Genomic DNA, 22,840 nt, shown 5'->3' with positions numbered 1-22,840 from the left:
CATCTAATGCACTTTTGGGACGCGGGTGGCACTGTGGGTTAAACCACAGAGCCTAGGACTTGCCAATCAGAAGGTCGGCGGTTCGAATCCCCACGAGCTCCGTCCCTGCTCCCTACCAACCTAGCAGTTCGAAAGCACATCAAAGTGCAAGTAGATAAATAGGTACCACTCCGGCGGGAAGGTAAACGGCGTTTCCGTGTGCTGCTCTGGTTCGCCAGAAGAGGCTTAGTCATGCTGGCCACATGACCCGGAAGCTGTACGCCGGCTCCCTCGGCCAGTAAAGCGAGATGAGCGCCGCAACCCCAGAGTCGGCCACGACTGGACCTAATGGTCAGGGGTCCCTTTACCTTTAATGCACTTTTAAAGCACATGTCCTGGTCACTCTAGTTGCTTGGAATTATCTCTGTGTGAGGGAAACTACAGTTCCCATAGTTCATTGGAGGAAGCCGTGTGTGCTTCAATTATGTGTCTGATGTGCTTTAAAAGTATGGTGTCGGCCTGCCTACGTTCTGTCTGCTGTCCCCAGCGAAGCTAAAAGTAGCTTTCAGGGAAGGGGATGAATTTAACTGTGTAAGAATTGAGGAGAAAGGATTAAAAATCCCCTCTCCATAATTACTCCTCTGATCAATACAGGAAACCTCCAGAACTATTTTTAAAAAACGGGGGGGGGGGGAGATCTTATCACAATTCTTCTGCACATTTTTTAAAAACAATATTTGGTATACTCGTATGGAAAAGCAGGCCACACGTTCCAAAACAAATAGATCAGAGAAGAAGACTTCGCTCCTCAGGCACCCAGAAGAGAAGGAAGACAACGCTCAGAAGTGCTCAAGGCGACGGTGCAATCTGGTGGCCTTACTGAGGCAAAAGTGGAGTTCTGTGGCTGTAGCACTTCAGATTGGCCTCCCTGATCCCACTTACTCCCAGGGAAAGAGACTTGATTTATGGCTGGAGGGACTGAGCAAAGCCGTCGCCTTTGGGAGAGAGGCTAAATGCATGGGCTGGGCCAGTTAGGAAGAATTGGCAATGCGGGGGAGAGGAGAAATGATGATGGAATGTGGCAGGATCAGCAGCACAGACAAGTTGGCTTCCCCTCCAAGATAAACACCTCTTGTTATCCTCCACAGAGGGTTAACAGGAGGACAAGCCCTCCCTTTACTCCTGGAGCCAGTTGGCTGGTCCATACATGCAGAGAGAGAGAGCTCCCTTGCTATTTTCAGAAGGGATGAGTAGAAGATTGGTCCTGTGGCACCACTGACCAGTTCCTGGTTGACTGCCAAGGAATGTGTGCTAATTGCTGGGATTCTTGCAAAGAATCCTGGACTCATCCAGACCCCCGCTGCAATCCAGCAAAGCTTACCAGACCTTTCCATGTATAAGACTAGGTTTTTTTCTTTAAAAATTATGCTAAAAAGTTGGGATCATCTTATACATGGATAGTGCATAGGGTGAACGTTTGATTGGTTGCAGCCGTGGCTGTCAGCAGCTATTGGGCGTGTTATTGGTTGCTGCATCAATGGCTGGTGTTGATTGGCTGATGTTGTGGCAATTAGGTGGGCGATTGCCGGTGAGCAGACAGAGACGGATGTTGCGACGCGTGCAGGTGAGCTCAGCAGCCATGGGTAATTCCCCCCCCCCCAAAAAAAGCTCAACAACTCAATCCTCTGCAAAAAAAAGTTCAATAATTCCGTGCCATCTCCCCCCACCCTTAAATTTGAGTTCCCAAAAATATATGGGGATGTCTTATACGCGGAAAAGTACGGTATGAATTTAGACATGTCCATTTATTTATTTAAATAATTACAAGCAACATTTGTAGAAACTGTAGCAAGATGGCATAACCACACCACCATAACACCTGTAGAAACAATAAAGGTAAAGGTGCCCCTGACCATTAGTCCAGTCGTGGACGACTCTGCGGTTGCACGCTCATCTCGCTCTATATAGGCCAAGGGAGCTGGCGTTTGTCCGCAGGCAGCTTCTGGGTCATGTGGCCAGCATGACTAAGCCGCTTCTGGCGAACCAGAGCAGTGCATGGAAACGCCGTTTACCTTCCAGCTGGAGCGGTACCTATTTATCTGCTTGCACTTGACATGCTTTCGAACTGCTAGGTGGGCAGGAGCTGGGACCGAACAACGGGAGCTCACCTCGTCACAGGGATTCGAACTGCCGACCTTCCGATCGGCAAGCCCTAGGCTCTGTGGTTTAGACCACAGCGCCATCTGCGTCCCCAACGTAGAAACAATAGCATATCCATAAACACAGGCTGTTTTTTTTAAAAAAAGCATCACATTCTAAATATTAATAATATTTCTAACAAATTAGAGAAAATAGGATAAGCTGATGGAAAAGAGGGATTGATAACAGAAACCAGGGTGGTGGGAAGTCAAGGGATTCTGATTTTCCTACATGAGAAGGTGAATGATACATTTAAACTGAAATTTGTTATGTAAAACCTAATAAAAAATACCAGTACTTATAGAAAGCAGGGGTGACTCCTGCCAAACTTCTGCTGGCAATGAGTTCCACAGGGAAGGGCTTGCCACATTAAAGGCTTGGTCCCTGGTAACGGATGACCAAACCTCAGGGGCTTTGGTGGGAAGAAGGGGCCACCAAAAAAGCTCTTTCAGAAGGTCTCAGTGGTCGAGGTGCAGCACAATTAAATCTGTAGCACTTCATCATGCTGTCTGAATTTAAACAAAGGATGGAGTGTGAGCAAGTGAGGGATATGCATGTACTTTGGTGATGCTTTGGTTGAGGACTAAGGGCCTGAGCCAAAGAGGGGCTTTGAAGAGCAATGCGAACGACAGGAGAGAGGAACCTGGGTCCTCCCCCCCATCCAACATCAGTTTGTAAGTGAACTAGAAGCAGTTTCCACTGCTCCCAAGTAACCCTTCCCCATTCAACACGCGTCCAGTCTCACAGTCTTCCTTTTACCTTTATCCGCTGTGCTGCATCTAGGGTTCATGGGAGCTAGGAAGGGGACAAGATTTTGAAAAATGTACTGAGCCTGGGAACAAGCAAGGAAACATGTCCTCTTAAGCATATCCAGAGCTTTCGGTCACTGCCCAAGAGTCGCATGCAAAATAAAGGCAGGAATGGGGAACCTCAGGCCCAGAAGCTGAATGTGGCCCTCCAGACCTCTCTACCTGGCCCTTGGAACTCTCCCAGGGCACACCTCCTCCCCAAGCCACACCCATATATTGCATTCTCCTTGAATGTTTTGCCTGCCTGGAATGTGCCCTTGAACTCTGATCATGCCTGGACAAAGAGAGGGGTGCACAGACATTATTAGCCTAATATTTGTTTTCATTGCCCCACCCACTTTTGACCCACCCAGGTCCCACCTACCACTGGTCTGTGGTCCCGGCAAGGTTGTGGTGTGGTTCTCATAATTCCCCGCCCTTGAGTTAAGGTCTGTTACGGCTAAAATCTGGGTGCGGGGCTACTCTGCCACCCAGCTCGTCGGACTAACTCCGCGGGTCCCTGCGGAAGAAAATGAGCTCAGCCGGGCACAGGAGCAAACTGCAGAAGATCCAAGTTTATTGCGCAACAGGTTCAAGACGAGATTGAACAGCGAGAAAGGGGTGACATGAACTTTTGAAACTCCCTCCATGTCCCAGAATACAGTGCAAAATACATCCCAGTTACATCATGAATACATTAAGGAGAGGTTGGGTTACACCGGATTAACATATGGAGGAGGGAGGGGGGAATATGCAGAGCTGGAGATATGCGCAGATAAGCGCTTCCTGAGTGCCGGTGATGGGAAGACAATGGTCCATGTATGCATAGTCTGCCACCTGGCATTGCCCGGAGGAAAGGCTTGGCAGAGTGATTTGACAGGATTAGGGTCTTGACACCTTACTTGAGGGATTATGGAGGACAGGGAGGTGTCATGGAGTCCTAGAGAAATTGAGCAAATTGGCACGTTGATTTTCTATGGATTTTATAGATTTTAGTCCCTTTTGACATTGACAATTGGGAATAAATGGATATATTGTAGCGAAGAAGAAGGTGAAGAAGACATGCCCCCCCCTTCCGTAACAGGTCTCCTGTGGCTTGATCAACCTTGATCCTCAGAACCTCTGCTTAAGCTTTGCAAAACATCCACTTCTTCCCAGTGAAATAAATAAAGATCTTACGTATATAATAAAGGTTCATAAATGTACCAAGCAAACACATACATAGACCTAGAGGCCACATGTCTGAAGCTGCACAGGAGAGCAGCCATGGAGCCATTCTGACTCCCAGGCTGACCAGGTGTTTTCTCTGCAAGGTCAAATGGAGGAGCCTCCCCATTGTCTTCTCCTTCACAAATCCTGTCTTAAGGGTATGTCTGTGTATGAATAGGGTGAGCGTGTCACTTGGCTCAGGAACTAAGTACTTATCATTACAAAAGACTAGCCAGGCTCCCCAGGGTATCAGTCCAGTAAACATTAACAGGTAACTTGCCAGACAGGAGGTAAACAACCAACTCAGATTTCTGCTGTAGACCACCCTTTCTGTGATGTAGGTATGATGTTTCTGGGGGTGGTCTTTGACTCCAAGGTGGGCAATTTAAAATGTCTATATAATGGTGGACACACCTTGGTTCTGGGTCCTCCTCCTGTGTGTGAAGGGTGCACCCTGTTGCAACAGTTCAATAAAGATCAGGCTTATAAGCTGCTTTGCTTCTCAATACAGTGGTACCTCGGGTTAAGTACTTAATTTGTTCCGGTAAGTCCGTTCTTAACCTGAAACTGTTCTTAACCTGAAGCACCACTTTAGCTAATGGGGCCTCCTGCTGCCGCCGCACCGCCGGAGCACGATTTCTGTCCTCATCCTGAAGCAAAGTTCTTAACCTGAAGCACTATTTCTGGATTAGCGGAGTCTGTAACCTGAAGCGTATGTAACCCGAGGTACCACTGTATTCTCTGGTTGGCCTCTGTTTTTTCCTCTGACCGATGGAGAACCTACAAAGGACTCTATAAGGGCTCTTGTGTCCCCCATAAGGGAATAAGGGCAGATTTTCGTTTATTACACCAGCATACAGTAACAGCTGTTTCCCCCCCAACTTACCCCCGACTTAAAAAAAAATGCTGCTTTAAACCACAGTGGTGAAAGTATGGGTTGCCAACTGATGGCTTGGGGAGAGAAACTCTGCTCTTGTGCTTTCAACAGCACAAGTGAGGAAGCAGCAAGTTAAGCATAGAGATTAAACGCCACTCACTAACGTCTGCACAGCAAAATGCAGCTGAGGGCACAGCAACAGGGACTTGTTAAAGAACCTAGTAAAGGAATTGCTGTGGGTTGTACATGAATTTGTAAATCTGTCTCTGCTTGGCTACCCAGAGCTTAAACACATGACCTTTCACACACCCTTTCAAACACATCCATTTGGAGAAGATCCCTAACTTGGCAGAGCGAGAGAGAGAGGACTTGAAATACAGGGCAAAACTAGATCAATACAGGACATAGCGTTTTGCATTGAGATACGGGACAATCCCATATTATACAGGACAGCTGATAACAAACGTACATTTTGTTCTCTCCCACCTAGGCCTCCTGTGCCTTTAGCAGCACCCGGCATGAAAAGCTTTCCTATATCTTCACCTGTTGAATTTCTGCCTTTCACGCAAGTGTTAGAAAATAAGGGAACCTGTCAAGTTGAAAGGTGGCAAGTCCAGATGGCACAGCCGTGAACTCCCCCTGGCCCTGGCCTATGGCACACACGTACACAGGAAAGCAGCAGACAGACAACTCACTGCCACCCCTCCTCCATGAGGGTGCCCTCTCTAAACTATGCCAATTATCCCCATTAATGAGCACATTATACGCAAAGTCCCATTCTTCGCTTATTTATTAGCCATTTTGGAGTCTGCCACTGCAAAGAGCCAGCAGTTCAGAGGCGAAGCCCTTCACTGCCCTCTAGTGTCCTGATGGTGAACAGCCTGGGTTGAGAAATTTAGTACCGTACACGGGTTTCTTTGTCAATACTGTACTAGAACGGAGTTTCTTATGCTCCAACCACCAACAGTGTTTGATTCAAGATGCTGTGATCAGTTCATAGTCTGGCTTTTAACTGGGCAATCAGTTCATGGATTGTATTTACATAATTTACAGGCTGCATCCCCTTCATCAAGGTTTTAAGGATCATGGCTGAAAATGGGAGCAACAAATTTTAAAAACCCAGAAAATCAGCCAGCACTCGCTATTTGGGTCCCCCACCCCAAAAATGTGCTTACTGTCTTACAAAAATATATTATTTTCAAATTATTTTGACACACGTCAATTACAGTGCAACCATAAGTTTTAAAGGGTTTTAAAATTCCATGGCTTCTGTCAGAGTCCTGGGAAGTGTAGTTTGTTAAGGCGGCTGGCAACCGTAGTTCTATGTTGGGAAACTACAGTTCCCATGACTCTTTGGGGAAACCCATGTGCTTTTAAATAGGGACGCGGGTGGCGCTGTGGGTTAAACCACAGAGCCTAGGACTTGCCGATCAGAAGGTCAGCGGTTCGAATCCCTGCAATGGGGTGAGCTCCTGTTGCTCAGTCCCTGCTCCTGCCAACCTAGTAGTTCAAAAGCACGTCAAAGTGCAAGTAGATAAATAGGTACCACTCTGGCGGTAAGGTAAACAGCGTTTCCGTGCACTGCTCTGGTTTGCCGGAAGCGGCTTAGTCATGCTGGCCACATGACCTGGAAGCTGTACGCCGGCTCCCTCGGCCAATAAAGCGAGATGAGCGCCGCAACCCCAGAGTCGGCCACGACTGGATCTAATGGTCAGGGGTCCCTTTACCTTTATGTGCTTTTAATGTGCGGTGTATGTATGGTGTGGATCTGCCCCAAGAGCCCCATTAAGTTTGATGGGGTTTATTTCCAGATAAGTATCAGATTGCAGCTTAACCCCCATCTTCATTTAATAGTCCATTCCCAGACTGGGGAACAATGAAATAAAACAACATGGAAAATTTACAGACACACACACACAAGCAATACAAGTGGTGGGTAAGAGAGCGGTGATACCACTTGCCCTGAACAAAGTGGTGAGTAGGGAGTGCCTGGGAGACTGGTAGAACTCTAGATTGGCTCTGCCAACATGCCCACACAGTGCCAATCTCCCTGCCGCCTTGCCCCTCTCCCAGCAATTCCACAACCGGGTGCTCAGTTCTGCCCCGCCTTACCGAACGCTCCCGGACACAGCAATATACGAAAATTACAGAATCCATAAAAAAACAAATCCAGGAAGTAATGACCAAATCAACAGCCTCCCATCAGGAAAGCTAAACAGCCACTAATACAGCAATGAGGATTTTCAATTTAACCAAATGCCTGCTTAAAAGCAACACAGGACACCCACCCCCAACTGAAACAAGCAAATGGCTTTAGCAAGCGTTGAAAGTGGAAAGTATTTCTTTGGCTGTGCAGACGTCCGCCCTCCTCCTACACCCACCCCATCTCTTCCCCTGGGCGAAGGTATCCACTCAGCCTGCTGCCTTCCAGGTCTATGGGGTTTTGGACAGAGGATTCTACCACCTCTGCAATCTGAGATATTTCAGCTGATGATAAAGGTAAAGGTAAAGGGACCCCTGACCATTAGATCCAGTCGTGGCCGACTCTGGGGTTGCGGCGCTCATCTCGCTTTATTGGCCGAGGGAGCCGGCGTACAGCTTCCAGGTCATGTGGCCAGCACGACTAAGCCAGTTCTGGTGAACCAGAGCAGCACACAGAAACGCCGTTTACCTTCCCACTGCAGTGGTACCTATTTATCTACTTGCACTTTGACATGCTTTCGAACTGCTAGGTGAGCAGGAGCTGGGACCAAGCAACGGGAGCTCACCCTGTTGTGGGGATTCGAACCTCCGACCTTCTGATTGGCAACTCCTAGGCTCTGTGGTTTAACCCACAGCACCACCCGCGTCTGTATCAGCTGATGATATAAGGGGCTGAATACCCACCAAACATTTAAAATACACCACCCCGCCCCGCCCCAAAAGCTTATACAAATAGATATATAAATCAGTATGAATTCATTTTCCTTCTGACACTCCCTCCCACTCAGCTTCTGGGTTCTCACCCAGGGTCCAATGAACTCTCAACTCATCCACAAAAGTTCCACAACAAGAAGAGTTCCTGGAAACACCCTGATCTCTCACTCTAGACTTGCTTTTTACGGGCAAACCCAAAGTGGACGCTGCTTCCTCTCCACACCCAGCTCCAGGTACAGCAAGGTTTGTGGAGTTTTTCAGGGGGTCCATAGGGCAGGGAAAGTGGGGGCCCTTCCACTCAGAGCTTTTTCTTCACCCCTTCCTCCTGCAGCTGGAAATGATGCAGTTCGGAATTCCCAGCAGTACTGTTAATTTGCTTGAGAGAATCAGAATTTTATATTTACTGTCGTTGTTGTTAGCAAAAAAATATATATATATATTTTTAAGTACATCCAGAGATACAGTGGTACCTTGGGTTACATACGCTTCAGATTACATATGCTTCAGGTTACAGACTCCGCTAACTCAGAAATATTACCTCAGGTTAAGAACTTTGCTTCAGGATGAGGACAGAAATCGTGCTCCGGCGGCGCAGCGGCAGCAGGAGGCCCCATTAGCTAAAGTGGTGCTTCAGGTTAAGAACAGTTTCAGGTTAAGAACAGACCTCCAGAATGAATTAAGTGCTTAACCTGAGGTACCACTGTACTGGGAACAGAGCAACTGCTTATTCCTCCACTGCTTTTCCTTGGGGCGATTTTATGGATACCAAGAAAGCGAGTCCATCTAGGTGGGGTGCAAAGTAGTGCCTGTGCAAATGATGGATGTGCACCTTGTTATATCCCCTAGGGTACAGGATGAGGGGTTTGCATTCCATGATCACTTTGGTCAAGTTCTAGTGGGGGAAGCAAGGAAACAATGAAACATTTTTGGTGGAAGGGGGCAGAAAGACACATGCAGGTCTAGGAATGGCTCTGAAGGCAGCAAGATGCTGAGAGCCAGCCCTGCATTTTATCATGGCACCCGTGTAGAATATAAATAAGCAGCCTGCTGGAAGAACAGGCCAGGCAGTGGCTAAAAGACCTCAGGCACCGAATGCCTCTGATCTCACCCAGCGCATGGGGTCAACCGAGAGGCCTCCCGAGAACACCTGAGTGCTGCTGCTGTGCGATCTGGGAAGCTCATAAAGGGGAACTCCCCTCTAGTGGTTTCATGCTATCTTAAATCTCAGCGGTGTGCCAAACCACAGGGGGGCGCTATGCTGCAGTAATGGGGCATTCTTTCCCCAAAAAACAGTGCTCCCTTTCCTCTGCCGTATCTGCAAAGCATCATCTGCTGGTTCCTTCAAACTCCTTTGTGAAGCCCTCTCTCTCTCTTTTTTTTTTTGCCCAGGCTTTTCCTGACCCATAAAATTTGGCCCTGCTATCTCCAAATTCCTGTTTTTACTCCTTAATCTTGTGCTGTGTTACTGGGTTGTTGTTTTTTTCTTTCCAAATGTTATTTTGCAAACCGCTTAGAGATTTTAAAGCACTAAGGGGATTAGAAATGCTATTAATTAATTAATTAATGCAATATCCCCCCCCACCCTCTCCAGTGCAACACCATACAGTGGTACCTCGGGTTAAGTACTTAATTCGTTCTGGAAGTCTGTTCTTAACCTGAAACTGATCTTAACCTGAAGCACCACTTTAGCTAAGGGGGCCTCCTGCTGCTGTTGTGCCGTTGGAGCACGATTTCTGTTCTCATCCTGAAGCAAAGTTCTTAACCCAAGGTACTATTTCTGGGTTAGCGGAGTCTGTAACCTGAAGCGTCTGTAACCAGAGGTACCACTGTACTAGGAAGAAAACTGCACACACAGTTAACTCAAAAGGGGTTGATTTGCCCCAGGGGATGAAACATCAGCCCCTTCTCTCACTCACCTCATGGCTCCAAAAAGCTCCATCGTCTTCCCAGCCCCAATCCACTGGCGAATAAAGATGTCAAGCTCTGAGGAAAGTAGTATCAATGAGGGGGAGTTAGGCTTGACATTTTTTTCTGGCGAGGCTTTGGGGCATTTAGCAGCTTGCACCTGGCAGAAGGGACGCGGGTGGCGCTGTGGGTAAAACCTCAGCGCCTAGGACTTGCCGATCGCATGGTCGGTGGTTCGAATCCCCGCGGCGGGGTGCGCTCCCATCGCTCGGTCCCAGCGCCTGCCAACCTAGCAGTTCGAAAGCACCTCCGGGTGCAAGTAGATAAAGAGGGACCGCTTACCAGCGGGAAGGTAAACAGCGTTTCCGTGTGCTGCGCTGGCTCGCCAGATGCAGCTTGTCACGCTGGCCACGTGACCCGGAAGTGTCTGCGGACAGCGCTGGCTCCCAGCCTATAGAGTGAGATGAGCGCACAACCCTAGAGTCTGGCAAGACTGGCCCGAACGGGCAGGGGTACCTTTACCTTTACCTTTTTACCTGGCAGAAATTCAGCTGGCGAAGCGTGACACAAACAGAAAGCCACATGGCTATGTAAAGTAAAGCATTTGCGGCAGGGGTGGGGAAGCTGCCCCCCAAATGTTGTTGGACTCTTCATCAGCCCCAGTGAACATGCCCAGTGGTTAGGAATGTTGAGAGCAGCAACCTGGGGACTGACCGTTTCCTTGTTGGCATAATCTCATGAGGTTGCACATGCAAGAAAATTCTGAAATAAACAGAGGTCTTTCATCAGTCGCTATCACTTCAGAGGGCAGGAGGAGAAACAACCGCAGAGAAACAAATTTCACTAGAAGCTTTTTCAGCAGTGCTCAACAGTGAGCACACACTGCCTTGGGATCTCTTTTTGCTGGAGGTGTTTCGATATAAGCTGGGTGGCCACCTGTCAGGGATGGCATAGTTGCATCCTGCTTTGCAGATTCTGCACTGCGCGGGGGTTGGACTGGATGACCCCCAGGGACCCTTCCAACTATATGATTCACATACGAGATCCTTCCTGACTGTGTACAATCCGGAGTGGCGGTGTGTGCCGGCTCACACATGGAGGGCAGGAATGAGGGGTGGTCTTCGCTATGGTGGGACCCCAGTTACGGAATCCTCTTCTTTCAAAGTTCGCCTGATGCCAACCTTGGCTTTGTAGCAGTTCCAGGTCAAGCCCTGGCTGTTTTCTCAGGTTTTTATGAATTATTTTGTGTGCAGCTTATTATTAAGGTAGGTCGCCGCTCTGCGCTTTTAAGAGGAGAGGTGTTATTTATGACTTCATCTGCTCCTTGTTTTATGAATCAGATAGTTGTTTTAAATTGAATTCAGTGTTGTTGCTACACAGGCAGACTATAAATATTTGGGAGGAACGAAAGAATGAACGAACGAACAAATGAATGAATGAATGAAAGCATTGCCTGCCCAAATTTTCATGCAAATATGGGCACAAATGAGAAACTTTGGGGTCATGCACTGAGGAAAAGACACAAGCAAACCAAAAATATGACACAGCACAAAATCCTCCGGTTCATTTTAAGCTGAGATCTGTGGTGGGTGGGTGTGTCGTTGCTTACCTAGCTTGAGATTTGTATTGCTTACAACGCCAGAATGAGTTAGAAAAAATGCTTCCCAGGGTATAAGCTTAGGCCAGGGTGTCATGCGGGACTCAGCACGAGACAAGCACCTCTGTGCATGTGCAAAGTTCATTTCACCCAGGGGCGACCGATCGTGTTTCACCGCCTGGGGCGAAACAGGAATGTGACGCCCTGCGCCTCTGCTACACTCACCACGGTTGCACGGCTGCAGCTTCTGGGTTCTGGCAAGATCTTGCAAGAGCTCCTACAAGATCTCACAAGAGCACTTGTGAAATCTCGTGGCAGTTCCACGAGATCTCGCAAGGCTGTTGGCAGAACCTGGAAGCCGCTGCCGCCACTTTTCCTTGCTTCTCCTGCATTGACGGCATCTCCTTTGATTCCCAGTCGGCTTTGTGGACAGGCCGGCTCTGATCTCACCCTACTAACTACAGTTCACATCTCTCTGGGATGAAAGGGCTTAAGGTATAGAAGAGTCGTGCTGGATAAACCCCAAACTGCCCCAATCTTTTGTCGCCAGTAGCAGCCAAGCAGATGTCCTTGAGAAGCTAGCATGCAAGGCACAGCCCCTGTTTCCAGCATCTGAGAATCAGAGGTATTATAGACTGCCCCTGAACATGGAAGGTCCATTCCTAGCCTTTATGGCCGAAACACCACGTCCTCCAGGAATGTATTTGCTGCGTGCTGATTATTTGTATTTATTCTTGGGCCGAAAGCAACATAGAAATATGTAAAAACATGAAATTAATAATAATAATAATTTATTTATACCCCGCCCACCTGGCTGAGTCTCCCCAGCCACTCTGGGCAGCTTCCAATCAAATGTTAAAAACAGTACAGCATTAAATATTAAAAACTTCCCTAAACAGGGCTGCCTTCAGATGTCTTTTAAAGATAGGATAGCTGCTTATTTCCTTCACATCTGAAGGGAGGGTGTTCCACAGGGCGGGCGCCACTACCAAGAAGGCCCTCTGTCTGGTTCCCTGTAACCTCACTTCTCGCAATGAGGGAACCGCCAGAAGGCCCTCGGTGCTGGACCTCAGTGTCCGGGTAGAACAATGGGGGTGGAGACGCTCCTTCAGGTATACAGGACCGAGGCCGTTTAGGGCCTTAAAGATCAGCACCAACACTTTGAATTGTGCTCAGAAACGTACTGGGAGCCAATGCAGATATCTCAGGACCGGTGTTATGCAGTCCCGGCGGCCACTCCCAGACACCAGTCTAGCTGCCGCATTCTGGATTAGTTGCAGTTTCCGGGTCACCTTCAGAGGTAGCCCCACGTAGAGTGCATTGCAGTAGTCCATTTACTGAGCAGGGAAGGTGTTGGGGAAGCAGGATTGAACTCTCTGCTCATCAGCTGATGAGTGGAATGTTCAATCCTGCTCTCTGCACCTCCCCAGACAACCAATACTCAGCAGGGTTGAGACACACCAATCTGCAATCACCCAGTGATTGACAGGTGGGCAACCTCATACCAAAAGAAAACCTCCGTACAGGTCCATGCAATCCACTGTACAGTGGTACCTCAGGTTACATATGGTTCAGGTTACAGATGCTTCAGGTTACAGACTCTGCTAACCCAGAAATAGTACCTCAGGTTAAGAACTTTGTTTCAGGATGAGAACAGAAATCGTGCTCTGGCGGCGCAACGGTAGCTAAAGTGGTGCTTCAGGTTAAGAACAGTTTCAGGTTAAGAACGGACGTCCGGAACGAATTAAGTTCTTAAACCGAGGTATCACTGTACTTCATTTTCCACCCTACCCTAGCGTCCCTTGTCTCTTTTCCAAAATAACCCCCAGATGTGCTTCACATCCCCCTGCCCTTTGCTGGGTGGCCAGTGTGATGGCTGGGCAGATCACGGTACCAACAGCAGTGCAGGCAGGCAGATGCTGGCAGCAGTGGCAAGCTCCTTTGGGGAGCCATTCCAAGCAGGGCTTCCCCCGGCATGCTTTCGTGCTCCCTCCTCCTCTCGGGCAAATTTTCCAGTGAATGAAAGCAGATCATTAGCAGTCAGGGAGCAATCAGTAACCGATGGATGAGCTGCGTCTAATGCCAAGCTCGTTAAATGCCATGAAATTAACCAGGGGAAATCACCTGCTGAGCCACTTCCCTCCACCATGGGGCCAGGGAGATTCCACTGCACCTGTGGCTGTCAAGAGACAGGGAAGGTTCCCGGAGCCATGCAGCCAAGGGAGTCCAGCATTGCCAGGTGTGCTGGTGCAGAGGCACTTACCCAGGGATGTGTGCACGGAAGCACAGAAAAACTGCAGGGTGCTTTCAAAGCATCTTAGCTTTCCTTTTTAACAAGAAGCAGGTTGGAAACCTCATGGTTGCAAATATATGCTTGAAAGCCAAGGCCTGCAGAAATCCTAAAAGCCAGAGATGGATTTTCGCTTTTTGTACACAGGAGCTAAGCAGCCTCAATCTCTCTGCCAACTGCGCAGACTGCAATAGCAAGCCTAAAATAGTCTACTTAAGAAATCTTGGCAGTATGCTATCAGAATTTCAGTGGATACATGCAAGCCTTTGTTCTGGCAGAAGGGCAGCAGACACGGAATCATCTTCCCAAGGTGAGACTCAAATATCAAGGGAAGAATGAGATGCAAATCTGATCTCCTCCCATGTCTGCTAGTAGCAGTAGCACCGACTTCACCCAGGGATTTGATCCTAGGTGAGTAGCAGCCCCACAGGCAATGAGGAATCTTATCAAAATTGGTAGCACAAAGAGGCCCCCCTGTGGCTAACTCAGGAAGCGCAAGCATGGTCTTTGTGTCTGTCCCCCCAAATCGATGATGATGGAAAAGAGAAACCAAACATAAAAAGAGGAAACCGATTTGTTTTACGAGAACCAAGGCGAATATGCTTTAAAATTGCATACAATTAATGTTGAACCACGGAGGGGTGGATCACTTTTTCCAAATTCAGACTACTAGAATCGAGCAAAGCCCAGGTTATGCTGCTGAAATCCGTCCATTAATGTTTTCGAAGTCCGGGAAAACATAAACACCCTAACATTCACAACTGATACATGCAATTCAAAACTCAAACTCTGCGTCAAAGCATGATGCTCAGTTGCCTTGGTCATCTAGTGAAAACAAATGCCACCTGGAACTCAAGTGTGGACTTGAAGAATGGCAGGGACTGAGATAAAGCCGTGTCTAACAACAGTCTTCTGTTTTACAAGCTTCCTTAATTTAAGAGATCACAGAACCTTTAGGGCTTTAAAGTTCCGCAGAATACTATTGGAAAACAGCTATTACAGAAACTGGTCCTCCCCCCCCCCCCCGTCTCTCCACTGTCACTGTCTTCAAATCCAGGGCATGTTACATATATATTTAATCTCTGGAGAATCCGTCCACTGCTGCAGATCTTTACTTTTGCTCTTTGAAGGCAATAGGCTGCTTGTCCTTTAGCCTTTCTGGGCTAGATATGGACCTCTGGGGACCTAGCGGGGTTCCTTTTACGTTCCTATGATGTATTGTTTGTTATGGCCCCTGCAGATATGTGCGCTCCATTTAAAAAATTTAAACATCACGGAGGCAAGGAGGCTGTTTCAGGCATAAGAAGAACGGCGTGGTCAAAGGCTTTGGGGAACAGGAGTGGGAAACATATATGAGGGCCGTGGAAAGGAACCTCGGGAAGAGGCTTAACTCTGCTCCTTGCTAATAGATCACACTTCCAGGTAGGAGCAAAAGCCGCAGAAACCCGGCACCATGTGAATGTCCACATAAATCTGAGCACGGAGGTGGGGAGCTTAGCAGGCACAGTTCAAGAGGCTCAGACTGAGCAGTGACAGATGCGAGGCTCTGGCCTCCGCTTCCCAAGCCAGCCCACCCATGTTCCAGACTAGGGATCAGTGGGGCAGGTGGGCTGTGGTTTTATGAGTCTCCAACTGCTGCAATATAAATCCCTTTGGCTCTTGTTCCCTTCAGGGTGGGGGGTCGCATCCTGAAATGCCTATACATGAGTGGGGGGGGGCAGCAGCAGCAGCTGCTCAAAGCTCTCCCATCCTCAAGGGATCAAACTGCACACTGGCAGCGCCCCCCCCCCCAAAAAAAAATATATATATCCAGAAGATGGCATTGGGGAGAAGGATGTGTGCATGTCGGAGATATAAGTGAGGAGGACAGACTGGGGCATTAGGAAAACTATGGAGAAATGACAGTGGTACCCACCCCAATTTTGCCATTGTAAAAGGCGATCTCAAAATTACGGGGGATGATTTTGAAAAAGAATTTTGAAGAAGGGCTGTTTCTTCATTTGTTTGACAGGAAGGTTCATGCAGTTTTGTTCTTTAAAATAAAATGGAAGGGGAAAAAGCGATGAAGGTCATGTTAAATGGGGCTGCCAATTCTTTTTAAAAAAAACTTTACCGCCCTGCTTTTAATAGTCTGCCATGCTACTATTAATATGTTGACATCTGTGCAACTGGTGCATCTTTTCTGAATTCTGCATTTCCATGCCAGAGAAAGATTTCCGTGTGTGGAAGCAAATGCACTAACAGGGACTAACTTACGTGAGTCAGGACTTGCTGATGAGTATATTCAGAGTAAGTTGCATTAATACTTGATTGTTAGAGCCAACTGCTCTCCCTCTCTAGTAAGGTTGCCAGCTTTTCTGTTTAACAGAGGCTCTTGGGCCTCTAATGTATGCTGGCCAGATGCAAAAGAGGGCAGGGGCTCCCGCCTGCACCTTTTCCTAACAGTGCTGGAATTTCAGCAGCTGTGGCCGGTGTGAGACGAACTCCACCTGCTGAAATCCGCTCCCCTATACAACAATTCAAGGAGTCATGAGGAGGAGAAGAACTGTCCTCTTTCCTTTCCTGTGCATTCAGGAAGCCGGGTGCTGTGTGCCAGCCTTAGGCATTCGCACAGACTATTGGTGAGGCCTGCCGAATGCCACACACATTTGTCCTGAGCATGCAGTCTCCAACGCAGGACAGCCAATGTTGCCCACAGCCTCCCTCCCACTGAGCACCGCAGGGAATCTCCTCAGCAGTGGGCGAACACTGGGAAGCTTTTCCGCCTGTACAGATCGTCTTATCAAGGGCTCCCCGGAACGCAGTTTGATAACCACCATCTTAAGACTGTCTCGCTGCAGAAGTGGCCCTGCTGCCAATCCCAGCCCTCCTCCCTCCTTCTGCCACCCAGGAAAATTGTCTTTAAATTACTCTCCACATGGCAGCTCCTTTACCCTGCGGCTGCACAGCAAAGGAAGCCGGGAATTACCTCCCTCATAAATCCAGCCGCCTCTGCCTGCTGAAATATTCCCTCCACCGCCTCCACCCACTTCCTGCTGCATCTGCTCCATATTAATTAGCGCAATTAGCGGCGCTCTGGGCTCCCCAAACGAACCTGCTAGGCAGCAGAGGGTAGCAGTGCTGTGTGGCTGCTGTTGCCGCCACGGATGGTGCCGGACGAGGGGGAGAGGAGGAGGGAAGGGTGAGTGTTGTTGAAGTAACTGGTTAGGCTCCTCAATGAGGCGGCACAGAATTCGGGGGCTTTGTGTGAGCACCAGAACCTGTGAAGTTGCAACACTGCCAGGCAGAAATATAAGACAGACAGACAGAGAGACGTGAGGATCCCTCACAGACATGTGACAAGCAAGGCCTGTTTTGAGGCTTTCTCTGTGGAAATCCAGGCTAGCTCCATCCACCACGAGTTTGGCTGGCAATTGTCTGTGGGCCAGTATCATACCCTCCAATATTTCTCCGATGAAAATAGGGACATCCTATTCCATCATCAACATCAACATCAATTTTTTTATTTGTACCCTGCCCACCTGACCGGGTGCCTCAGCCACTCGTGGTAGCTTCCAACATATAAAAACATAATAAAACATTAAACATTAAAAAGAATCTTCGCTATTATACAGGGCTACTTTCAGATGCCTTCTCTGGGGTCATATAAGGAAGGTGCTGTTTAAGGGACTTGGGTCCCAAACCATTTAAGGCTTTATATGACACTATTATGAACACCTTGCATTGGGTTTAGTAATTCAGTGGCAGCCAGCATGATGTTTTCAAGACCTGTGGCAGCACATGGCCCTATCAGGCCGCCTCACTTACCAGCCGCACTCTACCTGCAGAGTCTGGACCACGGATAGGCAACCTAAGGCCCGTGGGCCGGATGCGGCCCATTTGCCTTCTCAATCCGGCCCGCGGACAGTCCAGGAATCAGCATGTTTTTACATGAGTAGAATGTGTACTTTTATTTAAAATGCATCTCTGGGTTATTTGTGGGGCATAGGAATTCGATCATTATTATTTTTTCCAAAATATAGTCCGGCCCACCACGTGGTCTGAGGGACGGTGGACCTTCCCATGGCTGCTAAAGGTTGCTGACCCCTGGTCTGGACCATCTTCAAGAGCAGCCTCGCTTATTTTGCATTACAGTAGTCCAGTTTCTTGCTAGGTAAGACTCTACAAAGCTGGGCCTACCATGAGGCAGAGTGAGGCAGCTGCCTCTGGGTCAGGGAATGGAGTGAGGTGTTGAGAATGCATAGGAACCTACCACATGCTGAGACCACAAGCCTATCTGACTCAGTACTGTCTACACTGACTGGCAGCAGCTGTCCAGGTTTTCAAACAGAAGTGCCTCCCAGCGCAATCTGGAGATGCTGGGGGTTCAACTTGGGATGTCCAGCATGCAAGGCAAATGCTCTACCAGTGGGATAGCAGGCTGCCTTCAGGTGAGGGGCCAGACACTGTCTCCTTGCCAGTACTGAAGTCAGATTGAAGTGCCAGTCAAGGCAGCTTCTCTACATGAAACCGCATGGGAAAGGGCATCCTAGCATAGCTGTCAACTTACAGATTTGAAAATAAGGGATCAGCAGCCAAAATAAGGGATTTTAGTCAACCAGCTGAAATACAAAGTTAAAAGGGACCAGATAATTTGGGAGAGCAGCGCCGGTTTTTAGCCCTTCGTTTCCAGAAGTTGCTGCTCAAGACACCAGCCGATGAACCACTGCAATTAAATAACTACAAGCAGCAACCACTTTTCGCGCAAAACGAAGTCCAAGCTACGAAGATGCTGCTGCAGTTCTGTATCTTTTCTCTCGTGCTCCATCTGCAGCTCTCAGTTCCATAAGGTGGGGCAGGAGGAAGGGGGGGAAATAAACCCGCAGATCAGACCATCTATGCTAGTCTACCACTACAAATCTATGGGAGAAGCGCTTGCGGTCCTTCCTCCTCTTTCTCCCTCTATGGTTAGCCCTTGGAACACCTGCCCGCGCCTCCGCCGCCGCCGCCTCTCTCTGAACTGCTTTCTCTATGGCTGCCCTTGCTCTCCTCTCAAGGCTCCTCAGCAATTCATAGGCCGCGCCAGGTTGCCCATCTTATCTGGGTCCTTTGGTGGCGCAGCCGCAGTACGACCTAGCGGGAGCGGCAGCGGCAGGCAGAGGGGAGGCCCCAGGCAGAGACGCTCAGTTTGGTGGCCGCAAGGAGGATGGCGGCAGAAGGGCCTGAGGCTCCCGCCAGTCCCGGCGGGGAGGGGCTCCCGGGGCCGAGGCTGGTGAGAGGAGGCTGGAGGGGGGCAGGGCGGGCAGCCAAGCAACACAGTTGGAGCCTCCCTCCCTGGCCAGCAGGCAGGGAGGGAGAGGAGCTGCTTCCTTTGAAACCCGGGAAATTTAAGGGACATCATCAGTAAGGGACAGCAGCGGGACACGGCGCTGGGATAAGGGAGTTTCCCACCAAATAAGGGACTGTTGACAACTATGCATCCTAGTCTTAGCCTTAGGCAGTAGCATCTCTTGGTCCTGCCCTGTTCCTCCTTCACCAGCACCTCTCTCTCTTTCTCTCACACATATCAGCACCATTAACTATTTCACCTCAAGAATGTCTCGGGTGGAGCACAGCTACCACCTCAGTAATCAGTGACCCCTTCTAACCTCCAGCTGCACCCAAGATATACGCTGCACACCCCATACATTTAAAGCACATTTAATGTGCATGACTGTCCCCCAAATAATCCTGGGAACTGCAGTTTGTGAAGAGTGTTGGGCATTGGCGCTCAGTGAGGGGTAAACTACAGTTTCCTTGAGGAAAGTCATGTCTGTTAAATGTATGGCGTGTACACACAGCCCACCATCTCCCAAATGCAACCACAGGTTGCTCCACAATACGCCACTTTATCTGGAACTGTCTTCCTTTGTTCACACTTAACAACGATGTTGTTGTAGGAGATGTAGGGGACTGAAGTTTGTATGCAAACCACATGCTCTGCCCACTGAGCTACTGCCTTTCCCTGTTATTTGTGTTCATCTCCTCTGCATGCTTGCCCAAAATAATTTCCCCCGTGGTGATCCAACTCAAGACACAACCACAAATTCCCATTCAGGAATTTCTGGGGATTCCAGTCAGTTATTTCCTATTAGCTTGTTACATTCATTCATGCCCCCTGCAATTTCCCTGAACTCCGGCACAAACATACCACAAACATGCACACAAACCATGCACTCAGGAAACGGACTTCTTCTTTTAAAGAGCAGTCTGCTAGCAAGAAAATGCTTCCCACTTTTGCTGAAGCACGCTTTCCCCAGCCCCAGGCAATAAGCACTAATGAACTCAGCGGCTGAATGCGGAATTAACTAATGCATTGTCTCTCCAAATATCTAACCAGTGACCTCAAACCACAAAGCTTGGAAAGGAAAAGGAGTGCATTGCAAATTGTGGAAGAAGTAGTGGTGCAATGACAGAGGAGAGAGGAGGGTGGAGAGGGAAGCTGAAAAGCTTTTGCCCTGCAGTCCCTGCTTTGAATTAAGGCACTAGTCCATCTAACCCAGTATCATCTACTCTGGCAGGCAGCAGTTGTCCAAAGCCTCTCAGGCAAGGATCCTTCCCCAAGTGGCGCCCGGCCTTGCTACTCCTTCTCCTTGCTTTTGCTCCTTATTTGCCAGCCAAGGAAGCGAGCCATGAGAAGAGCGAGGAAGAGAAGGAAGGGGTGGGAGGACGAGGTGGAGGATCCCTGTGTTGTAAACAAAAATTGCCCTTTTCCCTTATCGGGTATCCAAGAGCCCATATAGAGTCCTTACATAGGTTCCCTGTTGGTGTGAGAAAATAACAGAGGCCAGCCAGAGAATATTGAGAAGCAAAGCAGCTAGTAAGCTTGATCTTTATTGATCTGTTGCAACAGGGTGCTCCCCTCACCCACAGGAGAGAAAGAGGAACCCAGAAAAATGGCGTGCAAGGCCTTATAAAGACTTTTGAAATTGCCACCCTGTAGATCAAGACCACCCCCAGAAACATCATACATACATCACAGAAGGGGTGTAACCTAAGACCACCCCTCAGATACATCATACCTACATCACAGAAAAGGCGGTCTTAAAACAGAAATTTGAATGTTGTTTTTCTCCTGTCGTTGTTTATCTCCTGTCTGGCAGGTTACTTGATATCTTAAATGTGCCCTTAAGACAGGATTTGTGAGGAAAGAGACAATGGGGAGGTTTGCCACTTTGACCTTGCAGAGAAAACATTTGGTCAGTTTAGGAATCAAAATGGTTCCAGGTTGGCCTTCCTTGCTGATCTATGCACGTGCTTGGTTGGTACACTTATGAACATTACCGTATCTCTAAGACCATAAATTCCTATCGCACCTGCATGCTATGTTCCCTCGCTGGCAGGTGGTTGTAGTTGGGACCCAGAGCGAGAGGCAAGGGGAAGAGTATCACCAAAGGTAAGGAGGAATCGCAGGGTTGACGGCTAACTCACCCAAACCTTCTCTTCAGTGCAGAATCTGCAATGCAGGAAGCAACCGCAGTTGACAGATGTCTCCGCACAGCCTCTGCTCTATTGCTTCCGCAAAACTAAGAGCGCAACCACCTTTCAACAATGCAGGCTATTTCTTACCACAATGAAGCCTCTCTGGATGTTCAGCTGAATTCTGCTTCAGTGCTGGTTCTAGCCCTGCCATCCAACCAACAGATTTGCAGTCTGCTCCATCTTCCGCACTGACAGCCTTTCAGGCTCTTGGAAGACCATGAGCACATCTTCCCCTATTATGTGCCCCACCAAGAGGCAGGCAGGCATGTTCCGCCTAATCCACGGAGAGCAACTTGACTGACACACCCACACCAAGGAGCTGTACAGAAGACCATCCTTGCTGGCAACAGGCCTTTTTAATGCAATTCTGCTCTGCTTTGTTATGGCAACGGGATAATTTGCCTTGCGTGTGTGTTTTGAAACTTGTCCTACTTTAGGCTTGCCCTATAATGAAGAGGTAGGGACGCGGGTGGCGCTGTGGGTTAAACCACAGAGCCTAGGGCTTGCCGATCAGAAGGTCAGCGGTTCGAATCCCCACAACGGGGTGAGCTCCTGTTGCTCGGTCCCTGCTCCTGCCAACCTAGCAGTTCAAAAGCACGTCAAAGTGCAAGTAGATAAATAGGTACTGTTCCGGCGGGAAGGTAAACGGCGTTTCCGTGCGCTGCTCTGGTTCGCCAGAAGTGGCTTAGTCATGCTGGCCACATGACCCGGAAGCTGTACGCTGGCTCCCTTGGCCAATAAAGTGAGATGAGCGCGCAACCCCAGAGTTGGCCACGACTGGACCTAATGGTCAGGGGTCCCTTTACCTTTATAATGAAGAGCCCTGTGGTGACTGGCAAAACCTCTCCTGATGTTCACCACAGCAAGCACCTGCTATAAGCATAAGCAGAGCCCTGGGATGACAAACAGAGCAGTTGTGCACATGGGCTCAAGATGAGCTGCTGGAATGGCCTATTGTGAACTGAGCAACCGCAGCATAGGCTACAGCATCACAATCCAGTTGCCCCACAATCCAGTTGCCGCATTGTGAGACTAGTCAGTCAAAGATGAGCCACTAAAATCTGGGCCACCCTAGATTGGGTATGGGGAACCTTTGGCCCTCCAGATGCTGCTGAACTACAACGCCCAAACACAAGTGAGTGAGAAGATTAGTGATTTTATTCTAAACAGCAAGCAATATATACATTACCAAGCAACCCTTCAATCTGCCACTGGGAAGCCCTCAAGAAGTGGTGAAGTGACTCCCCCAGGTAGTCTCAATTTTTCAACAGCCCCACGGCCAACAGTCTGTGCACGAGGTTCTCAGCACTCGGCCCAAAAACCATCTGATTTATAGATTATTGATAGCTAGCCTGTATGGCTTGCCCAACTGCCTATGTGCAGGTCATTCATTAATCACCCTCTTCCCAATGCTTCTACATCAAAGAAGGTCAGAAAGTACCCATCACTATTGCGTCTTCCTTCCAGCAGATTATACATTAAAGGCTGCTCTCAGCCATCAAAGAACTTTAACAAGAGATAGAGAGGGGAAGTAAACAGAGGCAGGAAGAGATGACCATGCTAGATCAACTAACTCCTGG

The 22,840-nt window shown here is 48.8% G+C and overlaps 1 long non-coding RNA gene across 1 annotated transcript; it reads left to right on the top strand.

Annotated features, from left to right (window-relative positions):
* The first annotated feature begins 1,233 nt into the window (after nt 1-1,233).
* LOC128406330 (uncharacterized) lies at nt 1,234-4,683 on the top strand. The gene is made up of 3 exons (XR_008328466.1): nt 1,234-1,603; nt 2,631-3,415; nt 4,051-4,683. It is a non-coding gene; the product is annotated as an uncharacterized LOC128406330 (long non-coding RNA).
* Nucleotides 4,684-22,840: the final 18,157 nt, after the last annotated feature.

The sequence above is a fragment of the Podarcis raffonei genome, chromosome 2, assembly GCF_027172205.1.
Source record: "Podarcis raffonei isolate rPodRaf1 chromosome 2, rPodRaf1.pri, whole genome shotgun sequence".
Lineage (NCBI taxonomy): Eukaryota > Metazoa > Chordata > Lepidosauria > Squamata > Lacertidae > Podarcis > Podarcis raffonei.
Note: the sequence above shows the minus strand (reverse complement) of the source record. Positions and strands in the feature narration are given on the sequence as shown.